Source organism: Desmodus rotundus, chromosome 8, assembly GCF_022682495.2.
Source record: "Desmodus rotundus isolate HL8 chromosome 8, HLdesRot8A.1, whole genome shotgun sequence".
Taxonomy (NCBI): domain Eukaryota; kingdom Metazoa; phylum Chordata; class Mammalia; order Chiroptera; family Phyllostomidae; genus Desmodus; species Desmodus rotundus.
Genome location: NC_071394.1, coordinates 92,345,984 through 92,366,389, shown reverse-complemented (window position 1 = coordinate 92,366,389; position 20,406 = coordinate 92,345,984). Strand labels below are relative to the sequence as shown.

At 38.4% G+C, this 20,406-nt stretch overlaps 1 protein-coding gene and 1 non-coding gene across 3 annotated transcripts in view; both read right to left on the bottom strand.

The window, feature by feature from the left end:
* The window catches only part of GRM7 (glutamate metabotropic receptor 7), an 838,973-nt gene that overhangs the window by 497,581 nt on the left and 320,986 nt on the right, over window positions 1-20,406 (bottom strand). The gene's annotated exons all lie outside the window — the stretch shown is intronic.
* LOC112301316 (U1 spliceosomal RNA) lies at window positions 11,115-11,277 on the bottom strand. Its single transcript, XR_002974466.2, has one exon. It is a non-coding gene; the product is annotated as a U1 spliceosomal RNA (small nuclear RNA).

Sequence of the window (20,406 nt, the reverse complement as noted above, 5' to 3'; positions counted from 1 at the left end):
CATCCAACACCATCTATAAAACTGTTAGTGGGGTCACTGGTGTTTCTAATGAAACTACCACCAACCAGCAGGGAAGACGAAACACAAATGTGCATGCACACAGACAATTAGAAAAACCCTGAAGATTCCTCAAACGCGTACTTTCAATCTGGGCAACAGAAACTTTTGCTAACAAATTTCTGTAATAACAGAGGACAGTTTATCTGGGGCGTTTTTAGGGAGACTGAGGCAGTAGTAGTAGTAGTGTCCTGCACATGTAAGAACGTGGACACAAAAATGTGTTACTCTCTGATTTTGAATAAGACTCTAAGGTAATCTCAAATCCCTATGCATTATACAGAAGTGAAAAAATCTCTTCTGTTTACAGTGTTAGTAAACATGGCATTAAAATATTCGGTCATCAGTTTAGGTGTCACTTTTATTATTTTGAGAAAATAAAAAATTATAAAATATATTAAAAATTCCCCAGCCCGAGCCTGGCTCTCACACGCCTACATCCACCCACCCACCCACACGTGCATGGCAACACATACACACGTACATACATTTATGTCCTATCAACTGACTGTAGGGTACTATTACTGCTTAAGGGATTATGCTAACATATGATGATGATAATGCAGAACTATGTTTTCTATGGAAAAGTTATGCCTGTTGCTTTCTCAAGCTTCTGAATTACGAAAATACAGCATAAAACCACTTGTTCCAAAATAATGACACATTTATTTCATTATTTTTACTTCTTCATTTACTTTTTTATTATATTTTTCCCTTACAATTTATTCCCCTTATACCCTTTTCCATCACCACCCACCACCCTCCTCCCTGCAATCACCACACTGTTGTCCACGTCCATGAGTCCTTTTTCTTTTTTGCTCGATCCCTCCACCCTATAACCCTCCCCCAGAGCTGTCAACCTGTTCTCTATCTATGAGTTTGTCTCTGTTTTGCTTGTTAGTTCAGTTTGTTCATTAGATTCCACATATAAGTGAAATCATATGGTGTTTGTCTTTCTCTGACTGGCTTAGTGTCTTTCTCTCACTTAGTGTAACGTTCTCCAGATATATCCATGCTGTCCCAACGGGTAAAATTTTCTTCTTTTTTACGGCCAAGTAGTATTCCATTGTGCAAACAATCCAATTAAAAATAGGCAAACACTTAAATAGACACTTCTCCAAAGAGGACATACAGATGGCCAACAGACATATGAAAAGATGCTCGATGTCACTAATCATCAAAGAAATGCAATTTAAATCCACAATGAGATACCACCTCACACTGGTCAGAATGGCCATCATCAATAAATCAACAAACAAGTGCTGGTGAGGATGTGGAGAGAGGGGAACCCTTTTGCACTGTAGGTGGGAAGCAGTATGGTGTTACTTCAAAAAATTAAAAATGGAACTGCTTTATGACCTAGCAATTGCACTCCTGAGAATTTGTCTGAAGAAACCCAAAATACTGAATTGCAAGAATGTAAGCACCCCTGTGTTCATTGCAGCTTTATTTAAAATAGACAATATTTGGAAACAGACCATGCCCATCAGTAGATGAGTAGATACTTTGTTATTTTTAAAAGATCAGAAAACTTAAAACTGTTTACACGGAGATAGGGCTAGATTGTTTTTATAAATGGCAAATCTTAGGTAATTCTTTTCAAGTTCTCTGACACAAATGATCTTTGCCAGGAGGGCTTCCCAGAGATGGACAACTGGATGGGAAAGCTCCCAGGAAACACCTGAGTATTCACAATGGGCAAGTTGAACTTCTTCTAATCTTCCAAAAAGCCTGTGTTTAGGGTAATGGCTAAGAAAGAGACATGTCTAGTTCATCAAAATTTCATTCACAAGGATATTTGTCTAAACTTTGAGATTTATAAAATGCTTCAGTGTATAATACTTTTAAAATACATGTTAACAGCACTCTGAGGGTAGAAAGAAAATTGTTTTTTAATGTCACTTCAAACATGTGAGGAAACTGAGGCACAGACAAGTTAAGGGTTTACCCAGAGTCATGAAGTGAGCACCAGAATCACACACAACACAGACTTCACTTTGACTCTGAAACCTCTGTTCTCCCCAACATATTAAACAATTTTCAGTGCTCAGAAGTTCTAGATTACAAGGTGTTATCTTAGATTTTCTAAGTCAGAATTTTGGAGGATACATCTTAGTTTCCTCACATGTTTGAGGTGATATTAAAAAACCAATTTTCTTTCTACCCTCAAAGGGTCATTAACTTGTATTTTAAAAGTAACTATGCACTAGAGTGTCTGAGGGAAATATCTTTTAGCAAACTTTCCAAGTGATGCTTATACGATGAGAATGTTACCACCTTGTTAAATTATTTGCCCATTTTTGTGGAGATTATATTTTAAAGTACATAATAAATACATAGTTTCATGAAACAGAAAAAATAAATTTTCTCACTTTGAAAGAAGTCTCAATGGGGGCATATCATTATTTACAAATAAATCTTCTAAGTCCTTCTGAGCACTAATCTTAGAAAAATCCTGGCGTGTGTAGAGAACCCAATGTTACAAACTGCAACCTTTTTAGGAAAAGTCTGTAAGCAGCCTGAATCACTATGCCAAAAAAAGGAGAACAAAACGTAAAGTCAAGATTATTTTCCCCAGGACTAACAAATCACACTCTCTTCTTTTGTATGTGTTACTCAAACCCAGCAGAGGCTCCTCTCCTTCTCGTCCACTCAGGAAGATTTATGAGACCTCTGAAATCTGGTTCAATATGAAGCCTTTGTTGGGTAATTAAATATTTAGATGCACAAAGTCTGAAGTTCAGGTACTTGTTTACATGTGTAGAGGAGTCTGCTACTTGTTTCATTTAACAAACGTTTATATTCTCCAGGCCTGAGGCAAATCACCAGATGTATTAAAAAGACGAAGCATAGCTCCATCTTCCAGATATCCACAATATCGCAGGGAGGAACTGAGAAAACACAATCGCGTGACCTGTAAGAACTGCAGTTATAAGGGCGTGACTCTTATTTTGTTTGCTACTGAACCTTAAACACCTGAATAATGTCTGGGGCAGTCAGGGGCTCAATAAATATTTATAAATTAATATTTTTATAACATTATTAATCCAATCATCAGCTGTTACTAGAAATGAGTCATTGCTTTCTCCCTTTCCTATAAATCCTTATCTGTGACCTCTACATTCGTTGTATTGCCCTGTTAGTAACCTGCAAAAGCTGCATTGAAACAGTATTTAAAGTTTATAATTGTGGGTTCCTATCCCTAAGAATCATCTCTGGGTGAAGTGTCTTTTCCTCTTCTTTGCTGATCAGTTTAAATTACCTCTATAAGCACCCAAAACTAACATTGAATGAGGTTTCTCAGGCAAATGTATATTCTTCAAATAGTATTTTTGTATAAAATAAAGGAACTGAGTCACCACCCAGACACTCAGAAAGGATTCAAATATAAGCCTCTTTGACCCTCATTACTGGAAAATACTTTTTTATGAATTACCCTCATCCTATGTGGTAGACACGGTAGTGAGCTCAGTGGATGCCCCCTCAGGACCAAAGCCCTCATTTCCCCAGGTGCAAGGAGTGTTGGCAGTTGATGGCTGTCTTAGAATGACTCTTGTCCAATGTCGTGTCCCTTCTCCAGAGTCAGTCTACATCCAGTGACTTGGCCATGTGCCTCAAAGCAGGACAACTCTGAAGGGAGAGACCAGCCTAGCGTCCACCACAGGATCTTCAGAGGACTTTGTTGTGACTGCATGGAAGTCCAATCCTTTCCTCTGCCTTCTTAATTCATCCATTACATCACAGGTGTTCACAAGAGCTGTTCCCAGTGAACCTCCTGCACATACATACCCACTTCATAACCTGTATCCCAGAGAACCCAAAGTTAGACACCTTGTATTAATATGGGGAACCGTTCCAAGTGTGGGAAATGTGGCCCAGCCCCAACTCAGAAAAGCCAGTGGGGAGCAAGGTTCAGAGGGCAGGACCCACGTCCACAGATAAGTTCTCCCATGGGGAATCAGGCCCTCATTGTACCTAGGCCGCTTTAAGACTTGCTTTTTGCTAAAACTCCCTCACCCTGAATTGAGGCAGCAAACGTTTACTGCACATCTTTAAAGTAACTTCCTAAAATCTATGCTGAACTTTCCAAGGACCAGTGTAACCAGCTTAACCACTTTTCCCTTTACATTTGCAAATATACTTCCTCTTTTATGTAATTAGCAACACCCTCTCCTTTGTTTTCTGTAACCCCCTAAAGCAACATAGTAAATGAGGATCATCCTCAATGTAAGTTGCCCAGAAAAGCAATAAAAGCCTGTCAAGGCAAGGGTCAGAGTGCTCTCCTCTTGAGAGAGTGGCTGCGCTGTCCCTTTTCCTCCACAGGACTCAGTGGCCCGTGTGTATTTGTCTATTGCCGCCACAACACAGGATCCTGTGGGCTGGGATCCATGTCACATTAAAGCATAAGTAGTATTTGCGTAACTACAGTTAAGTCACTCAATATCCCTAGACTTCATTTCTCTTCTATTTGTAACATTAAAAGATTGAAGTAGACCAAATCCAAGTGCCTTCCTACATCTAAAGTTGAATGATTCCACTACTCAATAGTATTATGTGATAAACAAGTGGTTAATTGAATAAATATTTGAAAGAAAAGCACAATTATTATCAATCTTGGAGAGGAGTATTAAAACAATTTTCCCATCAGGATAACAAAACAATACCTTTTTTCTTTGTCTTCTGGTAGAGGATCCTCTCAGAATTTTGTTTCTGACTCACTGAGCTGGTATCTAAAGGAATCTTTATTGCCTCCTCAGGGATTGACAGAACCAGCTAGGAACTATCTCACTTGGAGTTCAATGACAGCATGGGGAAGTAAACATATAAATGGAGCGGAATTCCAATGGTGAAAATCTGAAAAGATGTCCAAATAGGTAAAAGTTCTGAACCAAGTTTTGCAATGTACCAGTAGTGGTTGCTGCCATAATGCTACTAATAGCCCACTGACCGCTACACACCACTCACTGGACATGCGCTAATTTGTATTTGTTCTCTTTCTAAGTGCATCATATTTATGGTGCCTCTATCCTATAACAACATTTGAACTCACAATATTTTCTTCAAATTTATGAGTTCCTTGGTCTTCCTGTGAGTCAGGGTGGGTTGTCTACATCTCTTCCAGGAGTGTCCAGATGCCTTTGAAGGTGTTTCTCAATGTAAAATAAATGGCATCTTCCCTCATGAACCTTTCCATCATGATGCCATGATAGCTTGTTTCCTGTAAAATGCCATTCTTTGCAGTGGATGTATTGGTTTCTCTTTACTCTTCAAGCTTGAACTGGGATGTCCTGGGCCTTCTTTCTTCTTTTCTTGTTCCCATTCAGCACCAGCCAGATGAGCCCTCCTTGTCTTTCAGCTAGAAAGCATCTTTCTCAGAAATACCCTCCTTCATCCCTTCCTGTACTTTAATAAGATCAGGTTCTCCAGTTATGAATTTTGCAGTATTCTGGATATTTCTTTTACAGTGCTCAGCACAATTTGCAATTATAAGAGTATATTTGTGTGATTATTTCACTAATTTTTAATCTTTAAAGTTCCCACAAGATATACTATTCTTTTGGGGTTTTTTAAATTATATCTCTAGAAATTAGCAGAATGCCTGGTCCACAGTTTGCACTTACCAATTATTTATTGTATACATGGATGGATAAATAAATGGATAGACAAAAATATAGAGTAAATGAATGGGGAGACAGAGACAGAGAGGAGAGGGAGGGAGGAAGGCAATGAATATCAGTGAAACCAGGTAGATATTTCAGTTTTCTGACCATTTGGTAAAAATGAAACATTAGAAGAGAATGTAAATAGTGTAAAAAGAAAAATAGAACAAAAGAAAAACAAACAAAACCCCCCAAAATGACAGAGGCTAAAGAGAGTTTGGAAAATTATGTGTCATTTAGAAGGGGTAGATTAATCCCATTGTTTGACATATGAATATAATATTTCAAATGGAAATTGTATAGAATTTCTGGGCTGGTGAAGTCAAGACTGGGCAGGTTATTTAGGAGGAGATGTGCAGGCCTGTGATAGTTGATCCTACTTAAAGAAAGAGGTGAGCCTCAGGGAATGACACTAAGTAATTGGGAGAAAAGAAGTGCCTTCCCCCCAAAAAAGAGGAAGTTTGCCAAACAATGGGCACAGGACCAGGGAGACTGAGGAATACAGTGTCAGAGATATCAAGGGTGGATCAAATGGAAACAGCTACAATTTAGTTGTCGAATCCAGCAGAGGAATCAGAAAAAAGAGCTGGCTCCTTTATATTCCTCATTAATAATTTGTGCTGCTATCCAATGTGAGATCTAAAATGCAAAATGAATCACATCCAGGATCATATTTAATACTTTTCAGTTCTGCTCTTACACCCAGATTCCCAAGTGCTGCTAGAAAAATACAAATTGCAGAGCAATATGGGATGATGCCACAATTTGGTTAAACGAAATAAAATGATTTGTTTTACAGAATTATGATTGGGTATAACAGTAATCATCCTTGACGTCCTGAATCCCCCACAAACCCAATCCAGTCCAGTGACAGTGAAATGATGAAAGCTAGTGTTTACTGTAGTGAGTGCTGGGTGAAAAATATGCCCTGTGAGCAACGCTCTCTCCTGTACCTCCAACACTGGACATTATGCCCAACACCCAGAAAGTGCTGTGTGGATTTGGTAGATACGTCTCCATCTCCCAGACAACTAGACTGAGGATAAAAGAAACTGCCCACCATCGCACAGTACCATGTCCAGCCATCAACACTGAGCTACGGACAGTCCTCTGGACTCCAGGCAGTTGCACTGGATTCACATTCTCTGTCACCTCATTGCTGTCTGTCACTGAGGAAGATGTTAAATGGAGTGAAGGCCAGGGACATGCCTATTGTGCTCTGTCTTCTAGCATCACTGTCATTTGAAAAACAATTGAGTAAACAAATGATTGAATGAGTCAATGAATGAATTTTAGGAGAGAGATGGAATGTGGGTATGTGTGTGAAATGATTATCCTCTCTGATTCTGGGGCATAATTGTGGTTGAATATGCTTTTGTCAGAAATACTAATGCCTTTTACAAAGTGTGTTCTCAAAATTTATCTTGCCTGCCACATGTGATTTTAAGGCAACTGTACTGAATACAGAAGGCCTAGTATATCTAAATGATCTATTTAGTAATATTTCTCCTTTATGTTTCAGGCATTTCCTTAAAAAAGTGTTGAGTAAATAAATTCCATTTTAATTGTTATAATTGTTATAATTGCAGAGACATATGAAAGATAAAATGTGTCATTTTCATCATGTTTTTTGAACAGATAAAGCAAATTAGTATGATTTGGAAAGACAGGAACATATTCTGAAATTGTACTATCTCCTATAATTCTACTGTTTCCTATTATAGAGTTTAACGTTTTACACATTTAGTATCCAAAGCTGAAGCCAAGGAGAGAGGATCCTCAATCTGACATAAAAACCTTAATTTATGGAGCTGTTATTACAAAGAATTTCATTCTTCATCTTGGGAGTTAGAATATTTTATCAGTTCACTCAGACCTCTGTTGTGGCTGAGCTGACATGTGTGGAGGGGCAGGGAGATGGACAGGACATGAAAAGTGAGCATTCAGATGGAAAGGAAAGAACCACCAGAGAAGAGGCATTAAATGACATCTTCATATTCCAGAGCAGTAGAGGCAAGCTTGATGTATATTAGAATCATCTGGGCCATTTTACAAACTCCTGATGCACAAGCCCCATCCTGGACTGACCAACGCAGAATCTCCAGGGTGGGATCCAGGCATCAGCATACTTTTAAACTCCCCAAGTAATTCCAAACTTCAGCCAAGCTTGTGACCCACTGTTTTCGTGTCTCTAATGTAGACAGATGTTAGAAAGTGGGGACCCAGCAACTTATCTGAGTTGTGCTAAATGTGTTCCTTCATCCTCTCATGCTCCAAGCACATCTTTGTTCCCTTTTATTTTCTTCTATTTCTCTTCCAGGTTACATTTAATTTCTCATGCTAGCTAACTTCACTACTGTCCCCTTCTCCCCACCCAAATAGTCCATATGCAAATTATTGTTAACCAAAAATTCATTTTATATACATATATGTATATATATAAAATATATAAATGCTCACTATATATAGCAATCATTTTCAACTCAAAACCTGTCTGTCTACTGAATCAGCCCTAGCAACTGGGGCTTCTGATTCTATTACAAAGCCAGGTGTTTGGAAGCACGCACCCATCTATCAGAGCACATAACATGATAAGAGAAGGCTGAAATGGCTTCAGATTTCCTTTACCTCACCTTGTCCTTTAAACCAGTGATAGTCACACTATCACAAGCTGGGCCCTGAAAGTCACCAATACCTCTAATTTTCTCAGATGCTATCTCTCCTTTCACTTTTCTTGCTGGGTTTAGCAGGTATATAGATAGACTGTCCTGTCTTGCACCTGAGAAACAACAGGGTTATTTTTTCCTAGTCCGAGATGATTCAATGTAGCCATTATTAGCACTGTTATACATCTGGGATAATAAAGGAGGTTGGTTTTGTGAGGTTGTGGACCTTGCTTTATTAAATTTGAATTTTTATTAAGTATATAAACTCAAAGTCTTTCCAGCAATTTTTTAACTGTAGGCAAAAAAGGGAAATTAGATATAATTTAGTTGTGCAATAAATAGGATGGCCCAATTTAATGTTCAATTATTAATGAATTAGTAACAGATAAATAAATTCCATAGATTACCCCTAAGCTTCCTTTTAGCTAATAATGATACCGTATTTTTCCACTGAACATTTAATAGGAGCTGCTAACAAGTTGCAAAATTAGCAGATTCAAGTTTCATTACCTTTTGATTTCCCTATCTGCCTTCTAATAAGAGACCTAATGAGAAAAAAAGTGGCCAGGAAGAGATGGTGAAAATGAGAAAATAGAAGCAAAAAGACTAAAACACACAGACTCACATGCATTTCTGTTGCTACTCACCACATCACATCAATAACCACCATGTCAGAGGCTTCTCTATGTATTATAAGCCTTTAGTGTATATTTGAATTAGAACAAGGGTAGTGATACAACATAAGAGCAAAGGTGAACATGTCTAATACCCTGAGGCACCTGGGGGAAAATTAAGAAATATTTAAAGACACATAGCACAATTCTGTTCATTCCTGTTTTAACCAGACTGTTTCAGTAAACATAAAAAAATTAGGCCCTCCTTTGATGTAATTAAAATGAACAGATTATCAACATACATTCTTTTTTTCTTAAAAAAAATCTTCACAGCCAGTTTATCAGCAGCATGTGAAAATTCTGATTATTACTCTGCACTGATATCTTGGTTTTGCCTTTCCTACCTTCCCCAGGAGTCACCATGCTAACATAATTAACCACACACTATACTGCATGATGTGCTGTATTTTCAAAATATTAAATCCATCCACAAATGAAGACTTACCATCCCAGAGAATACTGAAGTCAATGAGTCTTGATTCTAGAAAGCAATTTCAAAAGGAAACATGATATAAGACTGTTAAATAAATTAACACAGCTTAACAATTCCACTTTGTGCATGTTTCTGGACAAATTAGGTGTCTTTGAACTAAGGAGAGCCCTTGAAGGCAGCCCCCCCCCCCCAGTGTCACCAGAGTATATGTGACTTGGGTGACCTAGCAGTGAGTAATTTTGTGGTTCTGCCTAAAGGTCTTTTCCATATTATTAATTCAAAGTTCCAGGACGCACAAGAAAATGGTGATACGAAGTGCCATGCAGCGCCGTGTGCAACCTGAGAGTCCCCAGACCTTCAGCCTCTTTGAATGACTCTTAGTTTTAACACGGTTCTGAAAACCAAGAACCACCCAGTTGATATGAACACTGATGTGAACTTACATGATCGAGAAAAAAGGAAAAAGGACTCATGGACGTGGACAGCAGTGTGGTGACTGTGGTAATTGTGAGGGTGGGAGGGCTTAGGGTAAATGGTAATGGAAAAACATACAATAAAAAACGAGTGACTGAAAAATAAATAAACAAAACCCTACTCTTCACATCTTCATGATTCGCTCTGAATGCACAGATCACACTAAGCCACTCTTCCACACTGCTGTTTTCTTTCTACACTTATTTTTAGAAATAATACTTAAACAAATCACCCAGGAAGCAAGATGATTATTAATTATTTACTTATCTGGAGCCAAACCTTTTCAGTTTTTACTCACTAAATTACTTCTTTACAAATGAAAAACAGGGCCAAAATCCCCACCACATTAACCCAGAACATAAATTTTACATCTTTTTCCACTTACAAAGCTATTTTTAATATGAGTAATTATTAATGGATTCAGTTCTAAGTGGAGGGAAAAAAACCGAGACTGCTCCATAATGAATGGAGCCCTGGGCCCAGGGTTTTTCCATGTCTGTTAAAAGCAATACACTGTCCATCATTCTCAATGGAGAAGTCAGAATCTGACGTTTGATACAGTCAAGAACACTTTTCACACTTGGCCAAGTCCTTCTTCCCATCTCTAGAGTTATTTGCCCACTCAGCACTCATTTCTTCAGTGTTGTCATTCCTGTGTCCACCCTTTCTTAGGCAGTAGTCCATGGGCTTCAGGGAGAGCTGACCTACCTCTGGATCTGATTAGGCTAAGGGAATCCTTTTTCCCTTTCCCGGCAATGGACTTGGGAAAACAATTTAACATCCAATATCTGTACTTACGGTGAATAGTAAGAATATAACCACACGTGAGCATCTATTTCCTGTGTGTAAGAGGATAAAATATTTTGTTCATTATATGATGTCTAATGTATCAGAAGGCTCATAATTTGTTTTTTTTAAGTCTGGACCCAAAACACAAACATTTTGAAAGTACATTTCAAAAAGAATCAGTTTCTAAAATCTCAATGTCTTTTAAACAAACGTAGCTGAAAGTTTAGATTGTGAAAGTGGATGTTAATGTAGAAGCTTAAATTTCCATAAAGTTAAAAAACTGTTTTCTAAACCTCAAACTTCTTCCCAGGAGATTTTTGACTTCATATGGTCTGGGTTTTTTGTTTGTTTGTTTGTTTTACAGGGGAGAGCGCAAATGCAGTCCCCCACCAACACCAATCAAGCACTCAAGTGTACCATATTTGGGGAAACCACAGGGGTCAGCACATCCAGAGTGCAAAGGGCAAGCCTCACCCTGGGAAAACCACCTTCTGGTCACAGTATCTCCCCTGCCAGGTAAGTATGGGATGTGTTTAAGATGGGTGATTTTATCTTTGACATAGATGAGCATCACGAGTGGCATTTTCAAAAACAGCAAAAAAAACCTTTGTATGTGTGCTGTTGTTTTAAAATATTTTGTATATTTGACTTAGGAGTAGGAAACTCAGGAATAGCAATAGCAAAAGCCTGCTTGAAACTTTAGTATTTAAGGAAAGAAGATGACACATGACAGGGAAAACATATAACTCTACGTATACCATAGAGTGAAGAACAAGATCGCCCTGAAATTGCATTGGTTTGAGACAGGATAACTATAAACTTTCTTAACTAAGCATGCCAAAAGCAAAAAAAAAAAAAAAAAAAAAAAACCTAGAGAATATATTGCTTAAGAAGCAGCAGATACAATAGATGGGTGAGAAGAGTATATTAAAATTCCAGTAAGGTTTAAAATACCTGGTAAAGTAATACTTGAAAATTGTAAAAAACTTTCAGCCATTACTATATCCTGTCCAAGGCACTATATTAAATCTTGTTCCAAAATACATCCTTTACTAATTATGTAAAAAGTATTTGTATTTGTAAAAAGTATTTGTATTTGAACTATCACTTCACATAAGACTTATACTTAAAAAATCATATTTAAACCAGACACCCATATCTTATCTCTTAGTCATCTATCTGTTATCCTATCATTTATCCATCAGACAAGGTGAAAACTCTGGACTTGATATTAACTGGCTATATGATCCTGATCAAATATCTTAAATTTGGTATGCATTAATTTCCCTCTCTATACATTGGGGATAATTGGACCTGTTTCTGAAGGGGTTATCTAGTATGTGACGTTAGAGAGCATTTGCAAATTATTTACATAATAATGCCTGGTACACAGCAACAATTCAAGAAAGTTTAACCATGGTCATTATTATTAATGTCTTGTCTTAAATTAGCAGCAGCACCCAACTTTGTAGCTGCTACAGAGACTATAAATACATGAACTTGCAAAGAACTGAGTAACTGACTCAGGGAGAAAACACCCTTCTGAGACAAGTCTTTCTGGTTCTAGTGTATAACGCGGGACCACCTTTAATAAGCATAAAACTCTCCTCTATTCCTTTAATGTCATTTGATATTTTAGAATAAATTCAGATTAAACCAATTACAAAACTGAATGTGTTTTTGCAAACTAACCATGCCCCTCCTTCAAACTCTAGATATTTTAATATGTTCCCCTGGGCAATATTCCTAGAAGTGTAGTCCTAGATCACTGATATTAGAATGACCTCAGGTGAGACAATTTATTAAAATGCAAATTACTTAATTCCCAACTCAGATGGAAGGAAGTAACTGGTGGGAGGTGGGGAGGTCTGAGAACCTTCAGTTTTTGCTGCCACCTGAGGTAAATTTTTATGCGTACTCAGATGTGCAAAATACTCATCAAGGGCATTGGTTCTCAAAGTGTGATTACCAGACTAGCAGCATTAGTATCACCTAGAAAATTGTAAGAAATACAAATTCTCAGGCCCCATTCCAGACCTGCAGAATCAAACTCTGCAGTGAGTCCAATGGTCTCTGTCTTCCAGGGGAGTCTGATGTGCACTAACGATTGAGACCTGCTCTGGAGTCTTACTACGCAAAGTGTGGTCAAGGAGCAATGCTTGGGCACCACCTGGGAGCTTGTGAGAAATTAGAAACTTGGGTTTCACCCCAGATAAAGTGAATCAGATTCTACAATTTAACAAGACACCAGATTATTTCTGTACACATTAAAATTGGAGAAACACTGGCCTAGGGCAATGTCTTTCAACTACCATGAAAGTACAAATGTAACTTCTCAAGCCCCTTCCCTGGAAATTGTGGTTCTGAAGGTCTGGGACAATTATAAGATTATATATACGAGGTCTGTGCAGAAGGTATCCAGCCATGTAATATGAAAATTAGAGACATTTATTGAAGAAGATACAAGATATAAGAAACATTGTACATAAGACAAGGATGCCTCAGGCACCTTCAAAGTAGCCACTTTGGGACCTCACACAGTTCTCCCAATCACCATCAGCTGCCCCATCATATTTTCATGGATCTCATCGACAATTTGAAATTTCTTCCCTTTCCAAGGAGATTTTAGTTTGGGGAAAAGCCTGAAGTCATAGGGCACCAAATCTGGGTTGTAAGCGGGGCTGAGTCACCTTGATGATTTTATATTTCTCCAAAAACCTCTGCATGAGACCTGAAGCATGAGCAGGCACATTGTCATGATGAAGCTGCCAATCACCAGTTGTCCATAGCTGCAGCTTGCTGAATCCTCCAAATAGTTTCCTCAGAAGAATGTTCAAGCTTAACACAAAATTTGACGCCGACTGGTTGCTCTACTAGCTCAGTCACTTTGAAGGCAACGGTCACATCGTATACATGTTCACTCATGGTGTCTACCGCCCACACTGACTAGCACAGTGAAGTTGTTATTGTTTACATATGCAATTCTAGTCCACTCATCTTGGCTTCCAGGTTACATGGATGTCATGCAAACTATTCTCATTATATTAACAATGGCTGGACTTTTTCCAGACAGACCTTGTGTGTGTGTGTGTGTGTGTGTGTGTGTGTGTGTGTGTGTGTAAATTTTAAGAAATATGGCTTTGGAGAAAAATTCCTGGGCACCTACCTATGTTACAAATAATTGTTCTTACATCATGGTTTCCCAAACATTTGGGGCTGGGAAATTCTTCGTTGTTGGGACTATTTTGTGTAGTGTAGATGTTTAGCAATCTCTGGCATCTCCCCACTAGATGTCAATAGCAGCCTCTCTAGTCATGACAATTAAAAATGTCTGCAGACATTGAAAAATATTTCCTGGGGGAACAAAGTGATGGCCTGTCCTCTGTTGGGAGCCATCGGTCTAGAAGACAACTGCTGCAGTTAAACACTACTGTATGAGATGATCTGCTCTAAAGTTCAGGAGCTTAAAACAACCACGATGTGGATTCTCTCATGGGGATACTTCAGGGACGGTTGGGTCAGGGTTTCTTTTGCGCAATGTGACATCAGCCATGACACTCCTCAGCTGCCTTCTGTGAGCAGTGGAAGATCCATGAGTACCTCACTCACACATCTGGTCACCCAGAGCGCTCTCCATCCAAGTGGTGTGTCAGCACTTGGCAGTCTAACCAATCAAAGCTTCTTTACAACATGCTGGATGAATCCCAAAGAGAGAAACGGAAGATTCCAAAGAGAGGATCTTGATGGCTAGGCCTAGAATTGTCAGTGTCATTTCCTTCATATTTTATGGATCAGAGCAAGTCCTAAGGGCATCCTAGATTCAAGAGGAGGCACGGAGACATTACTCACTTACCAGAGGGGAGGAGTTGACGGCAGTCATCTTCAGAGACCATTTACCACAATGGGCCTTGCAGGTACAGCTCACTTTAATAACAGAAATGGCCATACCCTGTTTATATATCCCATTAGGCTTGGTTTTTGTTTGTTTTCTGAAAGATGCAGGTGGAAAGAATTTTTTCTGGCTTTCCAATTTCATTGCCTCTATTCTAACCCCAGCCCCCTTTGGGGGAGTCAATTTTTTGAGTTAGAACATACATATTATAAAGTATACATAACTACAGTGTAGAGCTAGATGAGTTTTTGCATCCTGGATCAGAATATATAAGGCTATTAATACCCCAGAAACCTCGCAGTCATTACCTCCCTCCAAAAGTAACCACTAAATTCAATCACCATAAATTAGCTTTGCCTACTTTTCAATTTCTTACAATGGAATATTAGAACACGACCCCTTTGTGTTTGGTTTGTGTTGCTCAACATCATTTCTGAAGATTCACCTGTGTTGTTGCACAAAGCCCCACCCTTTTGACTTCTCCTCAACAGGATGCCTGTCTTCCATCTCTTTTCTCCCCTTTCATCCTTCATTCTTTAGTCACATTAATCTTCTTTAAAAGCTGATTCTATAGCTCTTCTGATGAAAACTTATCATCAGCTCTTGGATTCACAGAACTTCCAAAATAAAATCTAGATGTTCAGCTTCCACAATCTAATATCAATCTATCAAACCTTATATTATCACCAAACCTTATATATATCAACAACCAGAATACCCAACTGGGTTCCATTTAATCTTCACCTTCCATCATATTTTCATTCAGTCTTACTGGGACCCAGGAATTGAGGACCAGACCTCTGGCCAAGGTCCTATACTTTTTTTCCTTTCTCATTTAAGTTGGTTTGTCTTTCAATTATGTTTTTAAACACTAATAACTATACTCTCAGCCAACTGATAATAAAAGACTTCATAACAACACAGTTGAAGTTATTTCTGGCTAAATAGGTTTTTTTTTCCCCTCCTGACTTTTTTTTTATTGTTGTTCAAGCACAGTTGTCTCCATTTTCCTCCCACCACTCCCCTCCACCCCAGCTGTCCCCACCTCCCACCCCTGATCCTTTGGTTTTGTTCATGTATCCTTTATAGATATCCCTGAAAACCCTTCCCCCTTTCTCCCCATTATCCCCTCCCATCTCCCCTCTGGTTACTGTCAGTTTGTTCTTAATTTAAGTAGGAAAACCTTGAGTTAGAATGTATTTGGTCCTCAAAAATATTACCTCAGTTAGAAGCTGGCATTTTCAAAATATAAAACTTGATTGAGATTTCAAAATCACAAACTGAGTAGCAATAAGTAAAATTGAAAAAGTTCAGAAAAACAATTGAACACAGATCTGCATTAATGGCAATACATCATCTCAAAAACTGATCAACCTTCTATTCTAGGACTATGTGAGGATAAAGAGCATTGCTTGCATCTAATAATCACAGACTTGGAGGTGCCATATATTAAAGAAATGAAGTCATCACAGAAGTCTAAGAGTCTAAAAGGTAGTAATTATAATTGAAAGAAATGTAAATGTTTATTTTGAATGTGAGGGAATAGCAGAGGTAAAAAATGTCTTTATTTGAAGGAATGTATGTCTGCCTTCATTCAGTCAAGAACTGAATCCACTCTGTGGGTGTCAAGGTGAAGTAAATAACATCAGTAGACAATGTTTTTCCATCACCAAGGTGGGAGACCTGAATACAGTTTGGCCTAATACAGGTAGCTCCCTGCTGCTAGTTTATGAACCACAAGTATCAGGGCCACCAGGACATTTTTTACCAAACAGAATCCTCTAGTCCCACTCTCTAACCTAATGAATCACATGGGATAAAGTGACTGAGAATATGCATATTTAAGCAAATGCCTACTCAAACTCTAAGAGTGCTTTTAAGTCAAGGATGTCTACTTTTGATAGCAAAAGGTGTACTAAAGTGTTTCAAAGTGTCCCTGATGCAAATGATGTTTTTGATTTTTAATACTGATACAGAAACATATTTTGCAATTATCTGAAGTTCTATCCATTTATTTGTTTATGCAATATTCACTGGATGGCTGTCACATGTACTGACATAAAGTGAATACAATCAGGCTTATGAACTGACTGAACAGGTATACACTAATCAATACAGAAAACAAATTTGTAATTACCAATATGCCAAGCCATATAATTGTTATAAGTATAATGAAATAAATTAAATGGCTTGATGTGAAGATTCTAAGAAGGAGGCCTGACTGAGACTGGAGATCAGAAGCATCTCCACTGAGGAAATGCCATCTAAGCTGAGGCTGAAGGACAAGAAGTACATTTCCAGGCCATGAGTAGGTGAAGGGCTTTCCAGGCCAAGAGAATAATATTTATGAAGGCCCCAAAGTGGGGAGAAGAAATGTGCATTTGTGAGGAATTAAAAGAAGGCCTGTATGTTTGAAACATCATTGGTCCACGATGAAGTGAATAGGCAGAAGCCACATCATACTCAGTGTGATGGTTAATTTTATGATTCCCCTTGTCTGAGCCACGATTCCCAGATATATGGTCACACATTACTCTGGACAGTTCTGTAAGGGTGTTTTTGAATGATATTAATATTTAAGTAGGTGGACTTTGAGTAAAGCAGACTGCACTCCCTACCATGGATGGGCCTGATCCAGTTGGCTGAAGGCCTGAACGGAGAGCAAAAGGCACTTCTTCTAAACAAGAGGGGATTCTGCCACAAGATGGCTTTCAGATTTGAATTGCAATATCAGTCCTTCCCTGGGTCTCTAATCTGCTGTCTGACTAAACAGATATTGGAATTGTCAGACTTTTATATACACACATATCCTATTGGTTCATTTTCTCTGGAGAGCCCTAATAATACAATACACCTTAGAAAATTTAAAATATACATTTTATTTTGCCCAAGATTAGGATAGAAAACCACTGCAGAGAAGTGTCATTAGCAAATATTGGTCATCACACATGTAGTTCTAATAGATACTCTTTTATCCTAGTATCTCAGTAAAGACTTCTAGAATGGGCTACCAGATTTGCTGTCTCCCCTGGCTCCTTTATCTCTTCAATATTCTCTGTCATGCATTTTATACCTGTTCTTTTTCTTATTTATTAAATAAAGTCCACTCTCATAATTTCTGCAGCTCTCTGTTTTAAAGATTTTGCTGGAGAATTCATTAAAATAAAGTAGCGTTGAAGCCAGTTAAACCCTATGGCCCCCAGCATACCAAATACATGTGGTTTCCAAATCCCAATTTTCTTTCTCTAGAACTTGTACACAGAGTGTCACTGAATGGCAAGAAAAATTCAGCTCAAATCCCCAAGTTGTGACAAACATCAATTTATTTTCCTTTGTAGAAATAAATCTGTGAGGAATTTTCACTGAATTGGGATGCATAGTGGGGGTTTTCCTGTAATTTATTTTCATGGCTCCCTGCCAAGGGAAGCCACCCAACTAAATCAAGTGAGACAGAGGCAGTCTCTCTGGCACTAAAGAACTATGCAGTGCCTGCATGGCTTCTGGGTTTTTTTTAAAGTCATGTATAATATCTGGCCTTTATCATCACAAATATATTTTGATAACCAACTGTGCACAATGCCATGAACAATACTATGAACAATATTACAATGAACAATGCTATGTGGTAGGCCAGGTATTAGGGACTGAATGATTTGATTGCATGTATCACTCATTCATTCACTCATTCACTCAACAAAAACAGATGCATGCTAGACCATATTGGAGCTGTGAGGACACGGCAGTGAAAAAGACAATGTAAAGCATGGATCTTTCCTTCTTCCTTTGGATCTTCTTTTATCCTGGAAGGGTGAGATAGACTACAATATGATAATTCAGCCAGATAGTTTCAGAAAGCAGCAACTGCTGTAATTATAATATCACACACACATACACACACACACTCACACAAACATTTAACATACTTTTGGTGTCAGAAATTGTACTAAGATTTTAATCATGGCAACTCATTTTACCCTCACAATAACCCTGTCAGACAGGTACTATTACTAATTTTGTTTAACAGATGAGAACACTGAGAGTCATCAGGAAGTTAAGTAACTTGGCTGAAACTTAGTACAGCTGGGATTTGCCTCTGGGCAACACACAGTGCCTGGGTCTGTCACTTCCATGCTAGTTTGGGTGCTGTGGGAGGAGGGCACTGGGAATCCACATTAAGTGAGAGAGTTACAATATGCCTCCCTGAGGATCAATATATTAGCCCTGAGGCATGACTAATAATGAATATCCGAGAATTCAAAATGTTCTAGAACTCAAATTACTTAAAATGTAAATAGAAACAAGACATCTAAAACAACAACATCATCATCTAATATTTTTGGAATGCTCCCTACCTGCCAAACACTGTGTTAAGCACACTAACTAATATATGCTTTATTTAAGTTAGTTCTCACAACATTCCTATGAGGTAGTGACAAAAAAGTACAATTTTTTAATAAGAAAAGTGGTCTCAGCCAAATAAGGCCAGATGAAGACAGGCTCTGTCCAGAGGATTAGGTATCCAGGAGGTTACTGGCAGGTTTTACCTGTGACATTTCAGCAAAAGGTTGGAGATAAAAGCCTGATTACTGTGTAAACGATAGACACTGAGTAGAAACTGTAATTGGAAATTATTTACTTGGGAGTTCAGCTGTAAAGAAAAATAGAAAGGGTGAGTAATAAAAGGGTATTCCAAGTCAAAGCAGAGTTGATCATATAAGATGGAGGTGACTTGAGCATATTTCCAGGCTGTGTGGAAGGAGCCACGAGGAAAGGAAAAATTGGAAATGTGGGAGGGAGAAAGCAGAGCATCAAGAGTCACTCAGATCAAGAGTGTAGAGGAAGATTTACGGGAGCTTTGAGGGGAAGATACACCTCTTCCCCAGACACTGGAAAAGAGGGAATGAAATTAGATGCAGTTCCATATTTTTAAAATATAAAAACAGGAACTGAACTAACAAGCAAATAGAGACAGACTTGTAGACAGAGAGCAGGATGACAGCAAAAGAGAGGAAGGTTAGGGGGTGGAGGGATTAAGCAAAAAGGAAAAAGGACTCATGGACATGAACAACAGTGTGGTGATTCCTGGGGGGGCAGGGAGATATAAAGTGATTGATGGTAATGGGAAAAAATACAATTATTTTTTTAAGAATAAAAATGAAAGCTAGCACATCTAAAAAAATTGTTTATGTAGGTGACAAAGGCAAGGGTTAACTAACTACCACGGGAGTGGGTTGTAGAATTTGGAGGCTGGTACAGATATCTAATGCCCATTCTGGAAATGGACGAGGAGGCTAACCAAGAACATTTAGAATTATTAGCTGGACACAAAAGAGCCAGCTGAATTTGATATAAATTTAACAGCATTGAACTACAGTGGCATTTCTCAAGGTCTGTCCCATGGACCACCTGAATTAGACTGTCCTAGGGCCCCTGCAAATAATGCCAATTTGTGAATCCCATTCCTAACCTCACAAAGTCTTCTGAATTGATTCTGGTGCTCACTAAAATTTGGAATCACTGATCTAAAGCAGTTTCTCAAAATTTTTCCTGTCCCCAGGATCACTAGGCTCTTGCTACAATAGAGACTCAGCCTTTGGCCGGATCTATTGAACTCATCCTCAACAGAGATCACTGGGGTTTGCTGCTATGAATGAGAGGCTTGGCTGTTTCTGACTGAAGTTTAGATATCATGGAAACTGGTAAGGAGTATTAATAGTGGCATATGAGTGCATGGAGAAAATTTTTGCTTTTTAAATTAATA